Genomic DNA, 22,663 nt, shown 5'->3' with positions numbered 1-22,663 from the left:
GGTATATCGGCCATTAAACCGATTTAAAGTCGCAGTGTAGACCTGGCATCAGACTCCATCGCCTGTTTTATTGGTTCAATACATTAGAAAGGAAAGGAAATACATTCAGGGTGTGCGGCACTACAGAGGACTTGGAAGCTTGGTCACAGCTATCACAGTATTGTTAGCCCAAGCATTATATTTTTTTAAAATAGTGTTTATTTGCCTTCAGACTTATAAGTCTTTCAAACTTTTCTCACAAACTGTTAGCACTAGAAAAATGACAAAGCTGACCATCTGTCATAATCACATGACTCCAAGACCTGGAGTTTTAAGCAAAAAACACCAAATATTGTGACAGTTGACAATACTGCTGTCACATTAATCACAGTCAGAGCCAATAAAGTAAATGATAGAGTCTTGAGGTTAGTAGCTAGACCAAACAGAATTCCCATTGAAGTCAATAGACATTTTGCTTGTTTGAGGGTTGTAGTAACTGTTCCATTGTATTCGCCAGAGAGACATCCTGGAGTAGAATCATGTAAGAGAGAAACCTCCCTGGAAACAAGCTCAAATAAATAGTTTTGCTGCACTAGGTCATGCTGTACAGAAAAAATGACATTTTCACCTTACAAAAACACAAATTATTTGAAACCAAGAGACAATTTTGCTCCCAAAGTTATAAAAGAAAGTACAGCCAGAAAACACCCTGGAACAGGAATTAGGGAAACCATATTGACCGCAGAAGATCAGAAAAGCACCATAGTGCTGTGCCAATTGTTAGCAGCTGTCAAATGTATCAATGGTCAAATTAATGTGTCTTTCAAAAGAGCTCCTTTAAAATCAATCTGTTTTTTAAAAGTTACTAAGTTTCCATTTTTTTATTATTCATTTTTCATTAGAAGAATTCAAGTACTATCCAGAGGCATCCATTACGCTTGGGGCTTCATTAAGCTAAGCACTAGATGAACAGGGTTTCTACCCCATTCCAGCAATGCAAAGGAGACAAATCTGTTCATATGTGACCAGATGAGAATTCCCCTAATGGGAGCAAGCTCTCAGTTGGCATAAAGCCACTATAGCCAGCTCCTACATTATCCCTGCCTCCAGGCCCCAGCACAGAGTATGTTGCTGGAGCAGTGCTGACCTCCAGCTATTCTCAGCTAATACACAGTCCATTTAGGCCATTGCCAGATGTTATAGGTTAGAACAGCCCCCAAGCTGCTCTAATTTGTGCTAGGGCCAAACTGAGCAGAGAACAGTTTGTTATAACTGGCTCTCTAGTGGCTCCCAGCTCTGCTGTACCAATGGATCTTGGCCACAGTGGAGAATTTCTCTTATAGTGAGAATCTCTGCCCTGAAGAGTTTTCAATTTAAGTGAAGCCATGATGCAAATAGTAGGTATAGCAAACACTAGCAAACCAGGATGAAGGATGGAAAACAAATGTAACAGTAACAGGAAGACGTTACATAGGCAAACCAAGTGAAGAATTTGAGGGGTGTTTGGATTCTCCTGCATTCCATCTGCTTTTACAGGCCTCTAAATCCTTATTTACAATTAATTAGCTCACAGGCAGCTGGAAAACAGAAGACCCAAGATTCTGTGACCCACCAGCTCTCCAGGGGCCAGTAGTGGTACAAAGGCAACAGACTGCAAACCTTTGAAATATAAATTCCATCATAATTCACTTTCCCCCCCCAATATGTTATCCATCATATATACATGGCTGTGCTAATGAAGACTGCAGCACTTGTGGAACATGTCATAAGAGGGAAAATTTATTTTACCAAAGATATTGACTGGAGATAGATTGTGATCCATCCCAAGTCTTCATAGTACACAGTCTGTCACACTTTGGTGGCAACACAAAAAAGATAAGGGCATTTTGTCAGGACAATAGAGGACTCACATTCCTACACAGGCATTTGGTAGAATAAGTTGAATTGTGGACAAAGTTTACAAGGTTAGCTTTGTCTCTGATGGAAGTCTGTCTATCTCTTCTTAGTTTTTAATACTGAAATATTTGTCAGTGACAACCACATAAACATGTTAAAGGCTATGAGTGCCAGTAATTTAAACCATATATTTTGCACATGCTCAGTCTAGTGGTGAGCTGTGATCTCAAAATTAAAGATTCATTCATACAATCTGACAGCCTTCCTGGCATTAAGCCACATCTATCAACATTCAGGAGCAGATACAGTAGGATGGTGAAAAGGAACAGACTACTTTGTTGCCACAAATGCAAAAAGAAGGTGGGAGGAATAGTTGTCTAGTAATTAGAGCATGGGACTGGAGTCAGGATTTCTGGGCTCTGTTTCCAGCTCTCTCACTGACTCACTTTGTGATATTTGGCAAAATGCTTAAGGTCTCAGAGCCTCACTCCCCATCTGTACAAATAGACACAATGCTACTTACCTCCCTCACAGGAATGTTGTGAAGCTTAATTAACACATGAAAACATTATTACCAGTCATAACATTTGGAAGGCACTAAGGCAGTAGCTCTCAACCTTTTTCTTTCTGAGCCCCCCTGCCCAACATGCTATAAAAATTCCATGGCCCACCTGTGCCACAACTGTTTTTCTGCATATCCAGTAGATTACATGCCAGGGCTGGCATTAGGGTGCAGCAAGCTGGGTAATTGCCTGGGGCCCCTACACCACAGGGCTTTGGCTTCAGCTCTGGGTGGCAGGGCTTGGGCTTTCTGCCCTGGGTCCCAGCAAGCCTAATGGCAGCCCTGATCTCTGGTTTATTTTGGCAGACCCCTGGAAACCTGCCCGTGACCTCCCAAGGGCCCCAGGCCTCTGGTTGAGAACTGCTACACTAGAAAAGACCAGGAGAAATTTACTGATGGCAACTCATTTTGTAGGATCAAAGTCAATGCGAAGTACTGATCTAATCACTTGTGGCTGAACAGCCTAACCATCTAGTCCAAATTAGCTAAGGATACCACATATTAACTGGGATTAACTTCAACTTTGTTTTCAAGAATTTTCAGCACATTGCCTCATCCAACAGCAGGAGAGGTTTCTCAGAAATTTAAGATTTTAGCATTTTATTTACTACAAGTCATCTGTCCATATGACTTTGGTGCTACCTAGCCCCACTTTCACTCTAGAATATGAATTTTTGAAATTATTAATGATATTGTTGTCCCTTGAGTTAGTTCCTTTCCCTAGCCAATTGGTCAGCATCAAATTTCTGAATGAAACTATGTTGATATTTCTAGGTAAGAGTCATCTCAGAAGGCAGATATCATACTGGATCTGTTGGCTCCAAGTAATATGGATGGATGCACCACATTGTGCATCTACGTACAGCAATGATACCATAATCAAAAACAAATGGAGCCCCCAGAAGTGTGTTGCTACTTCTTATCAGCATGTGGATCAATCCATCTCAATGATAAAATACCTCCTTATTTCTTTAATTGTTAGCTGAGAGCTAACACTTGATCAAAGTTTATATTCCTGGGTGTCATTCAGTGTTGGAAGTCAGCTGCAACAAGAAGAAACTAAATGAATGTGAATCCTATGTCCCATCTATCAGCTGAAAAGCTATGTTGTTGCAAGGTCTTGTCTAGTGGTTCTCCAACTTTTTTTTTTTTTGCAGACCACTTGAAAATTGGTGAGCGTCTCTGCAGACCACTTAATTATCTTTCCAAATGTTGTTTGTACTGGTAGCTAACTATTGTAAAGCACTTTGGATAAAAGCACTATATAAAAAAACCCTTAATAATAATTAACATGGTTTTGTTCTACAAATAAAAGCACACAACTCATATTCTAACACGAGTAGTCTTACCTTTCTAATGTTATGGATGTGCCGTCTCTCCCCAGCAGCAGCAGCTGCCAAGCTGGGGTTGGGAGGGGGGTATCTCCTCACAACAGCAGTCACAGAGCTTAGGCTGGGAAGGAGGGCCGTCTGACCCTGGCAGCCGCAGCCCTGGAGCTGGGGAAAGTTACCTCTTTCTCTGGCTGCTGCAGCCCTGCACATCCCAAATTCCCTCCATCCCCTCTTCTGACTACACTGCACCCCCACCTACCCCCACTCCGACTAAGGCTACCACCTCACCTTACATGTGCGTCTTCTCCAGGATCAAGGCACCTAATCAGTGGAGCCATCCATGCCTGCACGGCTTCACTAATTAGGTGGGTGGCCTTTCATTCTCTCATGTGCAGCCATGCAGGCGCACGCCTTAGAGGGAACTATCCTCCGACCACCTGAATGGTGCTCGCAGACCACTGATGGCCCACGGTCCACAGTTTGAGAATCTCTGGTCTAGTCAACATGTTAAGACCCCACACAGTTAAAAAATGGTTTAGTCTTGCAATATAGATCCAGATAAACCATTTTGACTGTATTCCTGAATTGTAGTATGCTCTTCTTTAGCCTTGGTACGCTAGGGTTTTACGCTCCTCGCAGCCACCCACCCACCCCCTTTTGCTTCCACTAATTCAGTTATACTGGCATTAGTAATGTTGGGAGCTCTACAGTAGATTTCTTACTGTTTTTGGTAACTGTTTTCAACATGGTGCTAATTAGATTTGCTCAGAACTGGCAGTTGAACCTATGGTGGCAGCAGCTGGATTTTTTTGTTAAAATGTCCCAGTATAGACAAGTCTGATTTAACAGTTCTGCTTCATCTGTGCTGCAAGCCTGAAGTGTCCGGGTACTGTACTGTAATCAACACATTAACTTTTCAGTGTAAACCTTCTGGCTCTTTCATGCGCAACCAGGGCTACAGCCCTAGCATATTACCAGCACCAGTGTCCTCATTTAGACACCAAATAAGTGTTTGCAGTTCTGTTTTTTTGCTGCTAGAATTAAATTGGGAAAATGTGCTTCCCTCACCTCCATGCCTACCTCAAGTTCAGCCTCTCTCCTTTAGCAGTTTTTTTTTAACGTAGATTGCTACTAGTTATCTATACAACAAGTTAAGATTTCAGCAGAAAACCCGTTCTCTCTCATGAGGCGAGAGCTCCAGGGCAGGGAGGGGAGCAGCACCTCCCTAGGACGATCCCTGAGGCTCCTCCTGTCTCCCCTTGGTTTCCAATTTCAATTTTTAATGATCTCCAGCAGCAGGTGCTGGTTTCCAACCCAGCCTCCCTCCAGCAGGAGGAGGCGGCGGCTTGTTTGGTGCTGCCAGAGGAGAGGAGCAGTAAGCACAGGCGTCCCCTTTCAGCGCGTCTGTCTCCCAAGCAGCTCCTGCCATGAACAGGGGAGGAGGAAGTGAAATGCAGCAGCCCCAGCGATGCTAGGGGAGAAGCAGGCGTCTCGCCCCAGGGTAACGTGAAGTCGGCTCCCCCAGCTGACATCGCAGTGAGCCGAGCCAAGGGGCCCTGAGGCGGCGGCTCGGGACATGCTGCTGCAAGGAGCCTGCGGGCAGGTTGTGGAGCAACAGATTCGTTCCGTTGGGCAGCGATGGGACGGAGCGGGAGGGATCCCGATCGCTCCCGGGGCAGAGTCCCGGGTAACGGAGCAGGCGGGGGAAGGAGCAGGGGGCGCAGGGAGCGTGTAGCCCGGACAGGGACCCAGGGGTTAGGGAGCTGGCGGGAGTGGGGCATAGTCGGGGCAGGGCGCTGGGGTGGGAGCCGGGGCAGGGAGCTGGGGTATAGCCGGGGCCGCGGGAACTGGGGCACAGCAAGGGCAGGAGGAGTTAGGAGGAGCTGAGGGGGCGTGGGCGGGGCAGGGCGCTGGGGTGGGAGCAAGAGTTGGGGTTGTAGCCTAGCCGGGCAGGAGCTGGGGGCGGGGGTCTAGGAGGAATTGGGGGTGTGGCCGGGGCAGAGAGCTGGGGAGCGGGGTATCCGAGACAGGAGACGCTGGGGGGTGTAGCTAGGCCAGGGAGTTCGGGGGGCACAAGGGAGACGGGGGCAGCTGGGGGCTGCAGCCAGGACAGGGGCCAGGGAGCAGGGCCGTGGTAACTGTGGCGCAGCGTGGGCGCCTCCCCGGCGTGTCCTGCGGCCATGGCGGCGGCCGGAGAGTTTCCGCTCCGCGCTGCGGGGTCTGGAGACGGAGGCAGCGGGCCCGGGCCGGGTCGGCGTGTGACTAAAGGTGGCCCCGGGGCTGCTGCCCGCTTTGTTTCCAGGCCTTGGCTGCTGCTGGCTCCTCGAGGTCGCGTTGGTGAGATCACCGGGCTAGCGGCGCGCCGAGCGGCCGCGCTGAATGCCGGGCGGCTGCCGCTCTGAGGCGAGGCGGACGCTCCGTGGTTTCATGCGAGGTAAGGGACCCGGTACCTGCCGAGCCCCGCAGACACCGAGCCGCCTCCCTCCCCCACGAGCAGCCCAGTCCCTCCTCCATCCGCTCTCACCAGGCAGCCCCTCCAGCCTCCCATCCCTTCTCCCTACATCCCGCCAAGCGCCCGCTCCAATTCGTCCCTTTCCCCAGCACACCCTCTTGCCTCAGTCCACCAAATGCCTCTTTCAGTCCAGCCAACCACTCCAAAGACAAGGCAGAGGAAGTAATGTCTTTTATTGGACCAACTTCTGTTGGTGAAAGAGACACGCTTTCGAGTTACACAGACCTCTTCAGAAGCTGGTCCAGTAAAATATATTACCTCACCTACCTTGTCTCTCTAATATTCTGGGACCCGCAGGGCTACACCACCACTCCAAAAACAAGTGTCCTCGAAGTCTTCTCCGCAGACATCCCAAATCCAGTCTCTTCCTCCCCCAAAATAACATAGTTTAGCTTTAATCCTAGCTTTTGTTAGTTATCTCTACTCTTGTCCATATTTATGAAGATAGCATGTGTAATCCAAGGGCTGGCCAGAGCCGTGCGGTGTTCTTTAGGAAAGGATTGCATTTTAGGATTGGAAAGACTCTGAGACCATAACACTTCAATTTTCTTTTTCCTTGTTATCTGGTCACCCTGCAAGAGGTGTTAGATCACAACTGTGAAAACTCGGACAGGGGGTGGGGAGTAACAGGAGCCTATATAAGAAAAAGACCGCCAAATCGGGACTGTCCCTATAAAATCAGGACATCTGGTCACCCTAACCTCTTGTGACATGGGAAGAAGCCTTTTGACTCGCATGCATAGTGGTTTTTGATCAGTTCCTTTCAAGTACTCAGTTTAAACTGCTTCAATTTCTTAGGTGTACCATAGTGAAAATATTTATTTAAAATCAAGAGTAGTTGACTTTGTGTAGCCAATAATTAATCTTTACTATTCAGATAATTCTTTAAAACTGTTTCTGTACCTCTGTGTTCAGAGGTCATAGAAACAGTTATATTAAGGGGCATGTTTAACTTAACTCTTCCTTAAATTGGCTATATATTAAAAGTAGTTTCATGTGCAAAAGTTGCCCTAGAGTTCCCCGTTTGCTGGTTATTATGGTTTTGAATACACTTCTAGGTATTTAACAGACAAAATAATTCATTGCCACATTGCTAGGTGAAAATGTCACAAATAGGGAAAACAAGGAAATCCACTATACCAAAAATGTTATTACGTACACTAAACAAATATAATTTTTTTTGGCCAGATATAGGTTTTATTTGTAACGCTTGCTGAAAGTTTTTCAGACTCAGGTGTGGGGTTTTTTTTGGTTTATGTTTTTAGAAAATTGTTTGTACCTTCTGTTGTCTTGATTTAGACTTAATTTTGCAAACACCTGTGAGAAATTTTATGCATATGCAACAATGTTTGTAGGATTTAGGTTCTAGAATGTGAACTCTTTGGGATAGGGGCCTGTTTTATGCTGTGTTTGTACAGCACCTAGCACAATGGAGCTCAACTCCTGTTTGGGACCTTTGAGCACTTCTATACAAATAATTTTGGTACAGTCCAAGAATATTTTGTTCCAGATCGCTCCTGATGGTTAGTTTGAGCGGGGGAAAAAAACCACAGCTCTGAGTAGTGCCTCACATTCAGTGGCCAGTGAAGGTCACTAATGTCAACTTTGACTGCATATTCTGAAGATGAGTGTTTAGAAGTTTAACATCGCCTTCTGATCTAGAAAGAAACTTAGCCATTCATGTACCTCTGGGTTTTCAAGGTAACATGTTGCTCCCTTTCCAATATATCTGTTAAACACTTATTGGCAGGGATTGTCTATATCAGTGGTTCTCAACCAGGGTCCATTCAGTTTACTGGAACATTAGTTAATACATACTGTATTTAGTATATGTAGCTGCAATGCAAGAGCACATTTCTCTAGATGTACTTGGTGAAGTCTTCCTTGAAGTGGATAGTAGTGAATGGATATTGGAAAGCAATGCTATTTTATTACCAGCTTGCTATGTCAACATCCAGTAACTTTACAGCTGCTTTAGTTATGTAGGGTAGTGGAAGCACTTCTTAAATAAGGCTTAAAGAACATCGGTCACATAGAAGTTTCATAATTTGGCATGCATTATCCCAGTATGCTATCAGTCTCCTGTATTCAGATTGCTTGTGAGTTTAGAAAAATACCACACATTTTGATTTAAAAAAAAAAATCAGATGGAGTTTTCCTAGGGTGTAAAAGTTGGAGAATCAGATGATATTTTAGTATATAATTTTCAAAAAACTGATTGAACGTAGGTATTATCCAAGACTTTGCTCATCTGTTTGTGGAGACTGGTGTTTATGCACAGACGGAGCCTCAGAATGTTGGACTGAGTATTAATCTGTTGGAATGATTTAATTACTAACTTTACTGGATGGATCAGTGCTTTAAAAATATCAAGCAATGATATTCCAGAGACTCTTCTTGCTGCTCAAGGAGAACTAGATTTTTGATACTGGTTAACCTTGAAAGTGTTAGAGGTTCAGTTTGGTTCTGATGCGCACCCAAAATGTTTTGTTTATTCAGACTGTAACTCTCTCAGTTACGTAAACCTGAGTTGGAAATCTCATGAGACTAAGCTTTTTTTTGTGAGATTTCTGGAAGTCCCTGCTCCCGGTTGAAAATATCCCCAACAATGAAATGAAGACAAGCAATGCAAAGGCAATGAAAATGAATTTAAAAATAAAAATAAAAAAATCAGACTACAAGATCTTTTTTAGCCAACACAGCTTACCTGTAAACAGCCCAGCAATTCATAGATTTAGGCTAAAAGGGATTTGGGTTCTAGTTTAACTTCCTGAATTACATAGATCATAGAACTTCACCCAGTAATGCTTCCATCAGGCCAATAACTTCTTGTTGAGCTAGAAATTCATCTTTTTAGAAACATATCCAATCTTTATTTGAAGACTTCTAGTGATAGTTATTCCAATCGTCTAGCCATTGGATCTCATTAGGCCTTTGTCTTCTAGGTTTATAGAGTTCCTATTAGTCATATCTCTTTAAGTATATTTTAGCCATTAAAAAAATCTTTGATATGTACAAGTGGGAATGGGAGAGGGATAATGGTTACTCAGAGAAATGGTAGTAAATTTAGGATATTTAATGCTGTGATTTGCAACGTTATTTAACTTTTTCTCCCCTTTTTGAAACTATTATGTTGTCTCTCTTACTTTTCTGTGCCACATTTGGGACATGGCTAGGATGAGTTATTGGATGGATATCGTTAAAGAAAATGAATAGTTCTAGAGCGCGGGTTCTCAAACTTGGTTCATGGCTTATTCAGAGTAAGCCCCTGGCGGCTGTGTGACGCTTTGTTCACCTAAGTGTGGCGAACCATGGCCACTGGGAGCTGCGAGCAGCTGTACCTGCAGACGCTCGGGTTAACAAAGTGTCTTGCGACCCGCCAGGAGCTTACCCTAAACAAGCCACGAACCACGTTTGGGAACCCCTGTTCTAGAGACTTTCCTAGACTTATTTATTTCCAGAGTGCCTATTGTCAGGGCAGTTAGCTAAGTGTTTCCATCTGTTATTAAGACAACTGCAAAATAAAGACTACCTGGAGGTCCTGAAAGCTACATTTAATTTACTAGGTGAAAGGCTTAAGTACAGGGTCTCTGTGATAGTCTCTGAATTGCTTCTGGTTTCACGCGCAAGTTAATGAAGACTCCCACAGTTACATTTATAGGATAAAACAAATATGTCAACAACTGACTGACTGGAGGTAGGAAGGAGCTTCCCTTGTAGTCAGGTTGTTCCATCGCTGTCCGTTATGCGGATTTTTGCCTCTTTCTTTGAAACATCTGGTACTGACTGCCCACTGTTGGAGACGCAGTACTGGATTAGAGCTATTACTGCTCTGCTCTGATATTGTAGTTCTTTTGTTAATGCAGGGTAGGCAGCCTATGGCACGCATGCCAAAAGCGGCATGCGAGCTGATTTTCAGTGCACTCACACTGCCCAGGTCCTGGCCATCGGTCTAAGGGGCTCTGCATTTTAATTTAATTTAAAATGAAGCTTCTTACACATTTTAAAAACTTTATTTACAATAAGAGTTTAGTTATATATTATAGACCTATAGAAAGAGACCTTCTAAAAACATAAAAATGTATTACTGGCACGCAGAACCTTAAATTAGAGTGAATAAATGAGGACTCGGCACACCACTTCTGAAAGGTTGCCGACCCTTGTGTTAATCAAATTGTGATCAAAATAAACAGACCTTGCATTGGGCCCTAAACATTAATACATTCAGATGCTGGTGGACTTACCAAAGGACCAAATTCTAAAGGTGTGGGTCCTTTAACTGAGAGCTGTGCCACCAGTTCTAAAATATTTGATTACTGTGCCATATGGGCACAGGAGTCAATGTACACAGAGCCAATTGCAGGTTTGGGGCCTTAGATAAAGCAAATGGCTCATAGATTATCTTAAATACTGTTTTGTGGAATAGTGTTGAAGGCACTCTGAGATAACTTCAGTGTTGAATATTCACTTGCTGTATCTTAATACTTGTATTGTGGCAGCACTTAAAGATCCCAGTCAGGGTCAGGTTTATATACACATTATACAAACACATAAAACATGGTCCCTATCCCAGACAGTTTACAGTCCAGATAGACAAGACAGAACATAAGCAAACTGTCAAAAGGTATTGTTACCTGACCAGGTGCCCTGAAACTTGAAGATATTGCAAGTGAACAGTAATTTATAGTCATTGGTAACTAAAGTTGCTGACAGAGCTAGAAAAAGCAGCATATGGACACCTTGCCATTGTCCATCATTAGGAGAAAGTAGACAATTATACAGACACTTAGTTCTGTACCCATTTATAAGGATCAAGGTACAATAAGGGTTTTCAGTGTCATTTATAAAAGAATAATGGAAGATGTTTAGCGTTGGAAAATTTTATTGACTAGTCATGCTTAAGATGCTTCCTGTCTACAATCATTCTAATTATTTCATATAAATACTTTGCTTTTACTATAGATCTGGAGTGAGAAACCCAGGATTTGCACCAGCCATTCTGGCTGTATTATATGGTTTCAAAGAATTGGCATTTGTTTTCTGTGTTTATAAGTTGCATATTAAAAGTAGCATATGAACAGAATACTGTGGGAGAATCAAGCAAAAAGTGAGGCAGTCTCTCAGACCTCCTCACCCCATCCTCAATCGCATTCATTAACTAAGAATAATTGATTCTTAAAGAGAAGACCACTCTTTCTAGAGTAACAAAAATGCAAAATAAAAAAAAACATTTTAAACAAGCACTTCCTTTGTATAATATTCCATACTGAGCCATTGACTCTTTCACAAGAGTGCCCGAAACAAACAAAAACACTTTAAAATTCTCAGTATTGGGTTGTGGAAGGAAGCATCCTCCTAAAGTGCCACTCTTGGGCCTCAAATAAGTATCAGTTCCCAAACCCTGTATGTCTTCTTGGCCAATGCTGCCTCTTCTATTTGATCCTAAGGTTCTACACTCTCTCCAGGATCCCCTCACAAACAGTATCAGATTCTACGCTTTCCCTTCTCTGGCCAGGTATCTATGTTGATCTTTCCACAGTCCTTACCTGGCACACCTACTCTTTCCACAACTCCCACCTTGTGAAATAAGATAGCTACTTGTACATGCTGCATCATTCTTCCTGGAATTCTTTGCTGTAGAGCAGGGATCGGCAACCTTTGGCACGTGGCCCACCAGGGAAATCCGCTGGTGGGCCGGGTTGGTTTGCTTACCTGCAGCATCCGCAGGGTCTGCTGATCGCAGCTCCCACTGGCCAGGTTTCACCGTTCCAAGCCAATGGGGGCTGCGGAAAGCAGCATAGGCCAAGGGATGTGCTGGCCACTGTTTCCTGCAGCCCCCATTGGCCTGGAACAGTGAACTGCAGCCAGTGGGAGCTGCGATTGGCCAACCGCGCAAACCTTGCAGGTAAACAAACCGTCCCAGCCCACCAGCGGATTTCTCTGATGGGCCACGTGCCAAAGGTTGCCGATCCCTGCTGTAGAGGTTTAGCACTCATGTGCCCTAGAAAATACAGCTCCAAGAATGCCTGTGTTGTGGGTTGACATAGTGACGACAATTTTTAACATAAGAATGGCCATACTGGGTTCATACCAAAGGTTCATCGAGCCCAGTATTCTGTCTTACAACAGCAGGCAATGCCAGGTACTTGAGAGGGAATGAACAGAATAGATAATCATCAAGCAATCCATCCCCTGTTGCCCATTCTCAGCTTTTGGATCTGGACCCATCTTAAAGGGCCAGCATATCCTGATACATCTTCTGGAAGATATTGCAAACTTAATAGAATATGTTCCTTCTCCAAACTGTTATTTTTTTCTTGAGGTAGGATAGAGAGGAAATTTAAATCAAATGTAAACAGCAAATGTGATGAGTTCAAAAGTGAATAGAATTGGGGCAAGCATTAAAGTAGATTTGGTTGTTTTGTTTTATTTTATTTTTGTGGACAGTATTTTGAGGGGAATGAGCTAGAAGAAAGTCATACCCAAGGGGAGATGTCAGTCCTCATTGAAAAATACAGCAATGTCCTGTGCTTTGAAGGGAAGGGTTTAGGATGGAATTGAAAGTCACAAATAAGTGCTGGGGATTGTCGGAGTTAGTGAAGTTGGAGACATAGTGCTGCCTGACAAAGGAATATGGCATAAGTTATTGTAAATATGTGAAAAGAATTCCACATGGAAGCGCTGCAGATGCCATAGGTCGGGGTGTCAGCAACCTTTCAGAAGTGGTGTCTTTCATTTATTCACTCTAATTTAAAGTTTCGCATGCCAGTAATACATTTTTAAACATTTTTTAGAAGGTCTCTTTCTAAAAGTCTATAATATATAACTAAACTATTGTTGTATGTAAAGTAAATAAGGTTTTAAAATGTTTAAGAAGCTTCATTAAAATTAAATTAAAATTGCCTAGAGCCCCCCAGACCAGTGGCCAGGTAGACAGAGATCAGAGGCTGCCTAAACTCCATTAGCCTTTTCAACATGTTAGCAGAGGCCAAATTTGGTTGTCAGTATTGTGGTTCTCAAATACCTGTTCTCCTATGCCATCTTCCCAGATCACTTTAGTTCACATATGAACTGTGATTAAGGCGCAAGCGTTGGAAGCACCAGCAATAGGTCACACACAATCTCACTGATGGTGAGATAATATTTTGAAACTTTGATTTGTTGAAAACGTTTATTCTACAATAGCATCACCCAAATCCCAAACTGATGAACTTTGCAATGGCAAACCTATGTCTGGGTCTGACAAAAATAGTGTCTTCTCTGGCCAGTTCCTCTTGATGAGTTAGAGGGAATGTTGACCTTTCACCTCAACCCATGTACCTCAAGGCTAACAAAATCTTTGGTTGAGATACTAGCTTCCACCATAGGAGTTGTCATATGCCTTTTGTTACACTACTTCTGCTAGCATAGACAGCTGGTATCAACACATCCATTCTTTCACTCTGCCAGGCTGCTAATCTATTGCTCTAGGACTAGCAAGTCTATCAGTTCCTTGACTGTCTGTGAATATCACTCTTGAGCCATCAAGTCTGTCAGATGCCAAGCATAGTTGCATGGCTGTATCTCCAAGGAAAAGAGATCCCTGAAAACCACTTTGAGTATTTTCGCAGAGATCCCCAACTTGTCTAGGATGGCAGATCTGGTCATCTTCATAGTTTGTGGTAGCATCCTCTCCTAGGGCCTGATATGTCATCTCTCCTTCTCCCCTCAAAAAGGAACTGATTGAATACCTAAGATGATGATGACTCCTGCCCTGCAATAGCCACCTTCTGTAGATGACCAAAAATGCATCTGGAAATAGTTCCATTTCTGACTAGGAAACAGTTGAGATTTACAAACACTCAGGGCACTGCACCTAGTTTTGCAAGTCTATAGCAGCTGCTTCTGGAATTGCTGCTGCTATTCTTGTTGAACTGCCAATTGGGCTTTTGCCATTGTTGCTGAACTGTAAGTTGGGCTTCTTACTGTTTCTGGGACTGCCATTGCTGTTCCTGGTAAACTGCAGTGTGGACTTTTTGAAGATGCTTCTGGGCTAAAGCCTATGCTTGTTGCTCAGAGACTGCAATCTGAGCTTTCTGCTTCAGCTGTTGTTCCACCAGCCACTTATCCTTTTTTTCCCTCTTTATACATTTTATTGTGGAGGTTGTGTGAAAAATTCCACAATTTTTGGTACTAGATGTAAGCTGGTGCATTCCTCACCCTGCTCCAACAAAATGCTGCACACAATTTATACAAAGTCAAAAGTTACCTGCCAGCAGGGATTTTGGTTTGTAACCAAAATCAATTCAAATTAAACTACCTAAACCTTCTCCTCAAAAAATTTGGCTGCTATAGCTTTCCTTCCTTGGGACTGGCCCCAGCTTTCTTTTGAAAGGGAAAGTCTTATGTCCTTTACTCAAGGTGGAGTTTGACAAGCCACACCTGCTCAGTGAATTAAAGAATTAATCTGCAGGGTTCCAATGCCTGCCTACAGTGTGGGTCTGTAGGAGAATCCTACCACCCTTCTGCAAGACCTATCCAAAAATAGTTACACCCTTTCTTTTGTAAATTCCAGACTACAGGTCTCAAGGCTGCACAGACTTGTAGGGTCAGTTTTCTTTAAGCTGTTTACTACTTCTAGGCAATGGCTTTAACTAGGCTTGGTCAGTGGCTGGATTATCTCATTAAATTCCAGATACCAACATTGAACAGATTGGGCACATTGTGTTTCCCTGGTCTCTAGAGCAAGAAGAAACCTTGTATATGCCACTGGTGCTACAAGTAGTTTAACTTCATCTATTTATCCTTCTTCCTGTTCACTTAGTATTTCCACAGGCTGTTAAATTGTTTACCTGCATATAGGTGAACTCAGCAAGGTGCAAACATTATTCATTTCTCTGGGGTAGTAAAAGAAACAATTTTCATTCTGATCTTTAAACCAAAAAGTCTCCACTGAGCACTGTAAGTAAGGATTGATACATTAACCTGAATTAGAGCAGTTATCTGGAAAGTAATCTTGCATTTACTGATAGATATTAACATTTTATGTTGCTAAGAGAGTTAATACATCTGAATGTTAATAACTTTGCAGTTTCTGAACTGCAAATTCAGACATGTCACATGCATTTGTCATTGTGAGAAGATTTAACTGCATGACAAGTTTTAACTTTTAAAAGTAAGACATTTGAGTTTAGAGCAAAAGAGTGTGAAATATTATTCCTAAGGAGAAACATACTCTGTTCACAGCCCTAGAACTCAATCTGCTTGTCCATTTTTTTTTTAAATAAAAATTCTCATTAGGCTGAGACGGACTAATCGTAAGAAAATTCAACCCTAAAAGAATCTGACCATTTTAAAGTTGGAAAAAGATAGAGCAATCAGGTGGTGGTGAGGTTTTTTTTTTATGATGTATTAGATTATTTTCAAAAATAAAGGAATAGAAGTCTTATCTTAGAAATATCAGGAATGTCAAGTCTGATCCTGATTTACTTTCCTTGAGGACTTCTTGGAGGTCTCTTTGTATTCTATGGCTATAGTAAATCCAAACAAAATCTGTAGCTAAATGATGGCTAGATACATTGTCAAATATATTGAACCTTTTAAAAATACACATTTCTTTATTTTGATTTAGAACTAAGTGGTAGGGGGCAGGGAGGGAGGTGAAGAGAAACCCACTTAATACCAGATCTAGGTGCCTGCCATACTTTTAAAGTTACATTAACAAGTCCTAGCACCTTCCCAAAAATAATAAACCAGAGAAAACAATCAAATTTAGACATCCTGACAGTACCTTACCACACCCCCAAATTTCCAACTTTATTGGGCTTCTCTCTCTCTCCCCAAAAATCTGAGTAAATAGATGAATTTTGCTGCACGCTCTGGGTATTTCACTCCAAGAGAGGGAGTACGTTTCAAAGTTGGAAGCCCCTCATGGAGAATCCATTACTGGAAGCTGTATCTGAGGAAACTCCAGCCCAAGCTGACAACTGTGACAGTATGACTTGGGCAGAAAGGTGGTGTCTCAAAGAGGCAGGACCAAAGCCATCTAGGACGTTATAAGGGCAAACCAATACTTTAATCTCCAGCAGAAACCCTGGAGCACTGGTGTCATGTACATCTGGCAAGACACATCACCTGGTAAGCAGGTGGCCGCATTAGAACCAAAAGACTCTGGAACTTTATGCATGCTGCAGCAGCATCCACATAGAAGTTATTGCATGGCATACTGGTGTGCGGTACAGTTACATACTGGCATGTTGTGCAGTAGCTTGCTGTGTAGACAAGCCCTAATATTTTCTGTCACATTCATTTCTGGCTTTTTTAAGAGAGAGTTCTCCAGCACAGATGAGCCCTAATATAGTATAATGGATGTTATATAGGGCAATGGTTCTCAAAGCTGGTCCGCCGCTTGTTCAGGGAAAGTCCTAGATGGGCTGAGCCGGTTAATTTACCTGCCGTGTCCGCAGGTTCGGCCGATCACAGTTCCCATTGGCCATGGTTCACTGCTCCAGGCCAATGGTTCACCCCCATTGGCCTGAGGTGGTGAACCGTGGCCAGTGGGAGCTGTGATTGGCCAAACCTGCAGACACGGCAGGTAAATTAACCGACTCGGCCCATCTGGGGCTTTCCCTGAACAAGCGGCGAACCAGCTTTGAGAACCACTGATGTAGGGTATCCAGCTCTTTTAAGCTGTTTAAATAATGGGAGGGCTCTCTCACATAACCTTGTTGATTTTTCTTCTGACAGAACAGTTAGAATAAAAGCATTCTCTTAAGTATGTCAGTTATACTCTCTACAGTTGTAGATATTGGCTGGTCGCCAGATATTGTCACAAGGAAAGTTAATTACAGACACTTCATGTGGAGAAAGTATACAGGCTGTCCATGTGATCCTTTCTGAAGAACAGAAAAGATCAGCATCTAACATTCAGCAATGAAAATACATTTTCTAGAGAGAATGGTGTTTTGAAGTGTAACTAGACACTTACTCTTAAGCAGTAAGACCAGTTGTAAAGCAGCATAGCAATAAACAAGACTGCTGACTTTCTTTAACCAAATACATTCGGGCAGTGCTCTGATACACACCTTTCTGTGTGACGATCTAGAAATACACAGAGAAATTTGCTGTACTGATATCTCTCAGAATAGTCACTCAATAGCTATCTGGATTAGTGTGTTTTGTTTTGTTTTTAAATTGTGTTGGAAAATAACCAGTTAAGAGATGGGAATCTGAATAAATATTTATTCTTATGAAGTGTAACAATGAGGTGTTGTGCACCACTTCATTTATTTTTGTCCTTCAAGGGGATGTATTAGTTTGAAATTTGATCAATTAAAAACAATCAGTTAAAAGTTGTTCTACCAGCCTCTGAGTCCCACTGACAACTTTTGAGTTTCACTGTAACATTTGCCTATGTTTTAAAAAAACCTCTCCCTTGCCATTGTGTGAAAGACTCATACAAGCAGGGGACACTCCCTGATCAGGCCCTGCTCCTATAATTGGATACTCACAGGTGGACTCTTGTGCCCACATGAAGCCCTGCTGTAGTTAAGAGAGCTCTCTGTAGGCACAAGGATCTACCTATGCAGGTTCACTTACAGGCTCAAGACCTAAATAACTAAACAGTGGAAATGGTAAAACCAACTATACACCAAGTGTACAAAGAAAACTGAAAGGAAGAACTTTTTCCTCTAATCTCTTTCAGTTGTTGTAATTTTAGGCATTATTCCTATAAATAGGAGGTAAGAATTTTCAGACTGCAGTTTTTAAAAGTTGACTGTGTCTCTTTAAATAAATACAGTGGTTGTGGAGAATTATTTTTCCTAACCATTAAAACAATGTTCTTTGGTTCAATTAAATGAAATCCCTTGCTTCAAAGGTTATGTTTCATTTCACTTCAATATGACTACTGTTACTTAGTGATTTCATTGCAACATTTTGGGTGAAATTCTGGCCCCATTGTGGTCATTGGGAGTTTTGCCATTAGATATGTCTGAGCTGGAGCTGAAAGTGTAACTTCCGACCTGGGTAGACACACACGCGATAGCTTTAATTGAGCTATCCTGCTAAAAATAATGGTAGGACAGGCTAGCTGCCCTGAGTACATCCCATCTGAGACTCTAGGTCAGGGGTTGGCAACCTTTCAGAAGTGGTGTGCCAAGTCTTCATTTATTCACTCTAATTTAAGGTTTCGCGTGTCAGTAATACATTTTAATGTTTTTAGAGGATCTCTTTCTATAAGTCTATAATATACAACTGAATGATTGTTGTATGCAAAGTAAATAAGGTTTTTATAATGTTTAAGAAGCTTCATTTAAAATTAAATTGAAATGCAGAGCCCCCTGGACTGGTGGCCAGGACCTGGGCAATGCAAGTGCCAATGAAAACCAGCTCATGTGCTGCCTTTGGCACCTGTGCCATAGGTTGCCTACCCCTCCTCTAGGTATGTACTTGGATGTTTAGCTTGTCCGATTGCCTGTGCTGCTGCGGCTGTTTTTTTAGCAGGCTAGCTTGATCAGACCTAGCAAATATCTGTTTACCACATCTGGAAATTAAATCTCCAGCTCCAGTGTAGAGGTACCCATAGATTTCAGTGGAGCTGGATTTCACCATTTCTCTTATTCTGAATCTTTTTCATGCCATCAGATATTGCTTGGAGCATGAACAACCCTCTGCCATTCCTTCCTATCCTAGGCCACTCTTTGCATATCCTCTATGTTGTTAAGTCTCATGATTTTTCCGTCTGTGAATGGTGTTTGACGGGAATTTTTTTCAGTCAGATCCTTGTGCGTATTACTTTAGTTGCTGTGACTCAGCTGGGAAGGGGGATTACAGGAATGCCCTGATTCCGGTATGCACATTTTGGTTCAACAGTTAATATCATGGGAGGTCTTAAATGAAGGACAGGTTTATAATGGCTATTAATATCATTGTGAAGTATACGTACAGATACTATGTAAGGAGGTGTGTGTGTATATTTATATGTGTTTGTGTGTTTTTAAAGTTTATATCAAGACAGAGCTGACAGACATCTAGGATGAGTGCAGATGAAGGATTATAAAAATTTCAGAAAGGAACTAAGAGAGATAGAAACTGAGGCCTGGTCTACACTACGCGTTTAAACCGATTTTAGCAGCATTAAACCGATTTAACACTGTACCCGTCCACACTATGAGGCCCTTTATATCAATATAAAGGGCTCTTTAAATAGGTTTCTGTACTCCTCAATGAGAGGAGTAGCGCTAAAATCGGTATTACCATATCGGATTAGGGTTAGTGTGGCCGCAAATCGTCGACAGTATTGGCCTCCGGCATATCCCACAGCTGCACCACTGTGACCGCTCTGGACAGCAATCTGAACTCGGATTGCAGTGGCCAGGTAAACAGGAAAGCCCCGCGAAATTAGATTTTCATTTTCTGTTGCCCAGCGTGAGGCTCTGATCAGCACAGGTGGCAATGCAGTCCCAAATCCAAAAAGAGCTCCAGCATGGACCATACTGGAGATACTGGATCTGATCGCTGTAATGGGAGAACAAATCTGTTCTATCAAGCTCCGTTACAGAAGACGAAAATGCCAAAGCGTTTGAAAAAAAAATCTCCAGGCTACCACAGTGCTGCGTGACAAGCGTAACGGGAAGCAGAGACTCAAAGGACGCTCATGGAGGGGAGGGGAGTACTGAGGACTCCAAGCTATCCCACATCCACAGCAGTCTCTAAAAGTATTTGCATTCTTGCTGAGCTCCCAATGCCTGTAGGGTCAAACATTGTCCGGCGTGGTTCAGGAATAGCTCGGTCAATTTACTCCCTCGCCCCCCCCCACGTGGAAAAAAGGGAAAAAAAGTTTCTTGACTCTTTCAATGTCACCCTATGTCTACTGAATGCTGCTGTAGACGCGATGCTGCAGCAGTGAAGAGCAGTATCCACTCTCTCCTCTGCCAGGTGGCAGATGAGTCAGTAGGACTGGTAATCCGTCCTTGTTATCAACCCGTGAGTCTGCCCTGGCTTGCTTCAGGTGAGGCTGGCCGGGCGCCTGGGTGAAATAGATGATTCCTGGTCATTCCCAGTAGATGGTACAAACGGCTCGTAACCGTCCTTCATCATAGCAATCTGGGCTGAGCTTCCATCAGCCCCCTCCCTTTCCTGTGTAAAGAAAAGATTCTGTCTGCCTGGACTGTCATAGCAGCGGCATTGCTGGGCTCTCTCCCCGCACCGCTTAATGTCCTGCCTGGACTTGTCATAGCCCCGGCAGGCTGCCTCCCTTCATTTATCTCACTAACAAGTCACCGTTTCTTATTCCTGCTTCTTTATACTTCATGACACAATATGGGGGTGGGGGGGGGACACTGCCACGTTTAGCCCAGTGAAAGGTTGGGGAGGAGGAAGCACGACGCGGTGGAGGTTGATTGCAGGCACCCCCGTGAATGCATTGCTAGCTCATTTCTGCGGGATCTGACACGGAGCAGCTGTGGCTCTCTTGATCACTGGGTTCTCTAGTTACACTTGCCCCATATTCTAGGGCAGACTGACTCTATTTTTAAAACCATAAAGGAGGGATTGACTCGGGGAGTCATTCCCAGTTTTCTTTTGCGCCCCCGGCCATCTCAGCCAGGGGCACCATGGAGCAGCAACAGTACAGAAGACAGATATATCCATCATCTCATCTGCCAATTACGCCCGCAGCAGACGGTACAAACAACGCTGATAACCGTCTTAGCTATTCATTGCCAAAAGCAAATGAAGCTGCTGTGTAGCGCTGGTGAGTATCGCCTCTGTCCGCGGCATCCAGTACACATACCGGTGACTGTAAAAAAAAAAAAAAAAAAAAAAAGCTGAACGGCTCCATGTTTGCCGTGGTATGGCGTCTGCCAGGCATATCCAGGGAAAAAGGCGCGAAATGATTTCTTGCCGTTGCTTTCCCGAGGAAGGAATGACTGACAATTTACCCAGAACCACCCGCGACAATGATTTTTGCCCCATCAGGCACTGGGCTCTCAACCCAGAATTCTAAGGGGCCGGGGAGACTGTGGGAACTATGGGATAGCTATGGAATAGCTACCCACAGTGCAATGCTCCGGAAATCGACGCTAGCCTCGGACCATGGACACACACTGCCGAATTAATGTGCTTAGTGTGGCCACATGCACTCGACTTTATACAGTCTGTTTTATGAAACCAGTTTATGTAAAATCGGAATAATCCCGTAGTGTAGACATACCCACAGTAGGGGAAGAGAACCTTATTTTGGATACACTTCTAAGGTTTGCTGGTCTGTGTTTGGGGAGCAAAGATGACATCCCATCATCCTGCACCTAGCCAGCAAGCAGGCAATGCGTTTACATTCATCACACACAGCCTTGGTTGAAACACTGCAGAGGCCATTTTGGGGTGAGATAAATTTCTTAATTTAACAGGCTAACCTCCATCTAAAATTTAGTCTCTAGAAAGTGTTATATTTGTATATGTAATTTTTTTGTTTCCATTATCATCACCCACTATCTCTTGAATCTTTGATGATAACCTTGTTGTTTTCACTATAAATCAGTGGTTCTTTACCTTTACTGCAGCCTGCACCCTTTGGTTCTCAAAATATGTTCTTGCACCCCTTATAAAAAATCAAAATATGTTCTCACACCCTTTATCAAAAAATTGTTGAAGTAGGTCAGTTCTTTAAACCTAGATATATTTGTTTGTATATTATAGTAATAATTAAAAGTGTATAATGTTAATAAATACATAGGTTTGATGAAACAAAGTAGTTGTACTTATGTGCCTGTGCTTAATTTGGCATGTCTTGCACCCCCAGAAAGGGCATCTCACATTTCTCAGGGTGCATGCCCCCCAGGTTAAGAACCATAGCTATAAATAGATCTTGGTGCTGGGTATTAAGCCAGGTGCTGATCCTGAATTGAATCATACAAGCTGGTGTGTACACTGTTCCCTTGGGGACAGCACACCTGACATTTCTGTGACTGTTCAGTGGATAAGGGGCTCGACACTAAAGGGGGGCTCTTCATAGGGGCTCAGGGATGGGTGCATTTATTGTTAACCTACAAAGCAAAGTAAGAGCTGATAGTCCTGAGGAGAGTGCTTGGTTGGCTAACAGGCTAGTGGTGTGGGAGCTGACACTCAGTTAAGCAAAGGCAAATCTCCCTCTCACTGAAGGCAGGGCAATAACAAGGTGACTCAGTCCTGGATACCCCCAGAGCCATCACAGCTGCCCAACAGAATGTCTGCCATGGCAAATGCTGGCTTCATTCTTAATATACATCCCAGATATTTTCATCTTTTCTGGATATCTTTAGAAATGAGGGGTTGTAGAACTCTGACAATTCTTGGCATTTGCTGCAAATTATTCCATTTAATACGTAGTATTTTCCTGCAGCATTTGCTTTTTGAAGGCATTCA

General features: G+C 43.1%; 1 protein-coding gene across 3 annotated transcripts in view; it reads left to right on the top strand.

Annotated features, from left to right (window-relative positions):
- Positions 1–5,101: 5,101 nt before the first annotated feature.
- The window catches only part of ZC3H12C (zinc finger CCCH-type containing 12C), a 58,984-nt gene continuing 41,422 nt past the window's right edge, over positions 5,102–22,663 (top strand). For 2 of the 3 annotated variants that reach the window (XM_075061688.1, XM_032779793.2), the window contains exons 1-2: positions 5,102–5,371; positions 6,071–6,202. The gene's annotated coding sequence lies outside the window, so the exon portion shown is untranslated. Of the gene's footprint in view, positions 5,372–5,906; positions 6,203–22,663 lie in introns of those variants that run through there. The other variant, XM_075061687.1, reaches the window with a different exon arrangement.

The sequence above is a fragment of the Chelonoidis abingdonii genome, chromosome 1 (assembly GCF_003597395.2).
Source record: "Chelonoidis abingdonii isolate Lonesome George chromosome 1, CheloAbing_2.0, whole genome shotgun sequence".
NCBI lineage: Eukaryota > Metazoa > Chordata > Testudines > Testudinidae > Chelonoidis > Chelonoidis abingdonii.
Note: the sequence above shows the minus strand (reverse complement) of the source record. Positions and strands in the feature narration are given on the sequence as shown.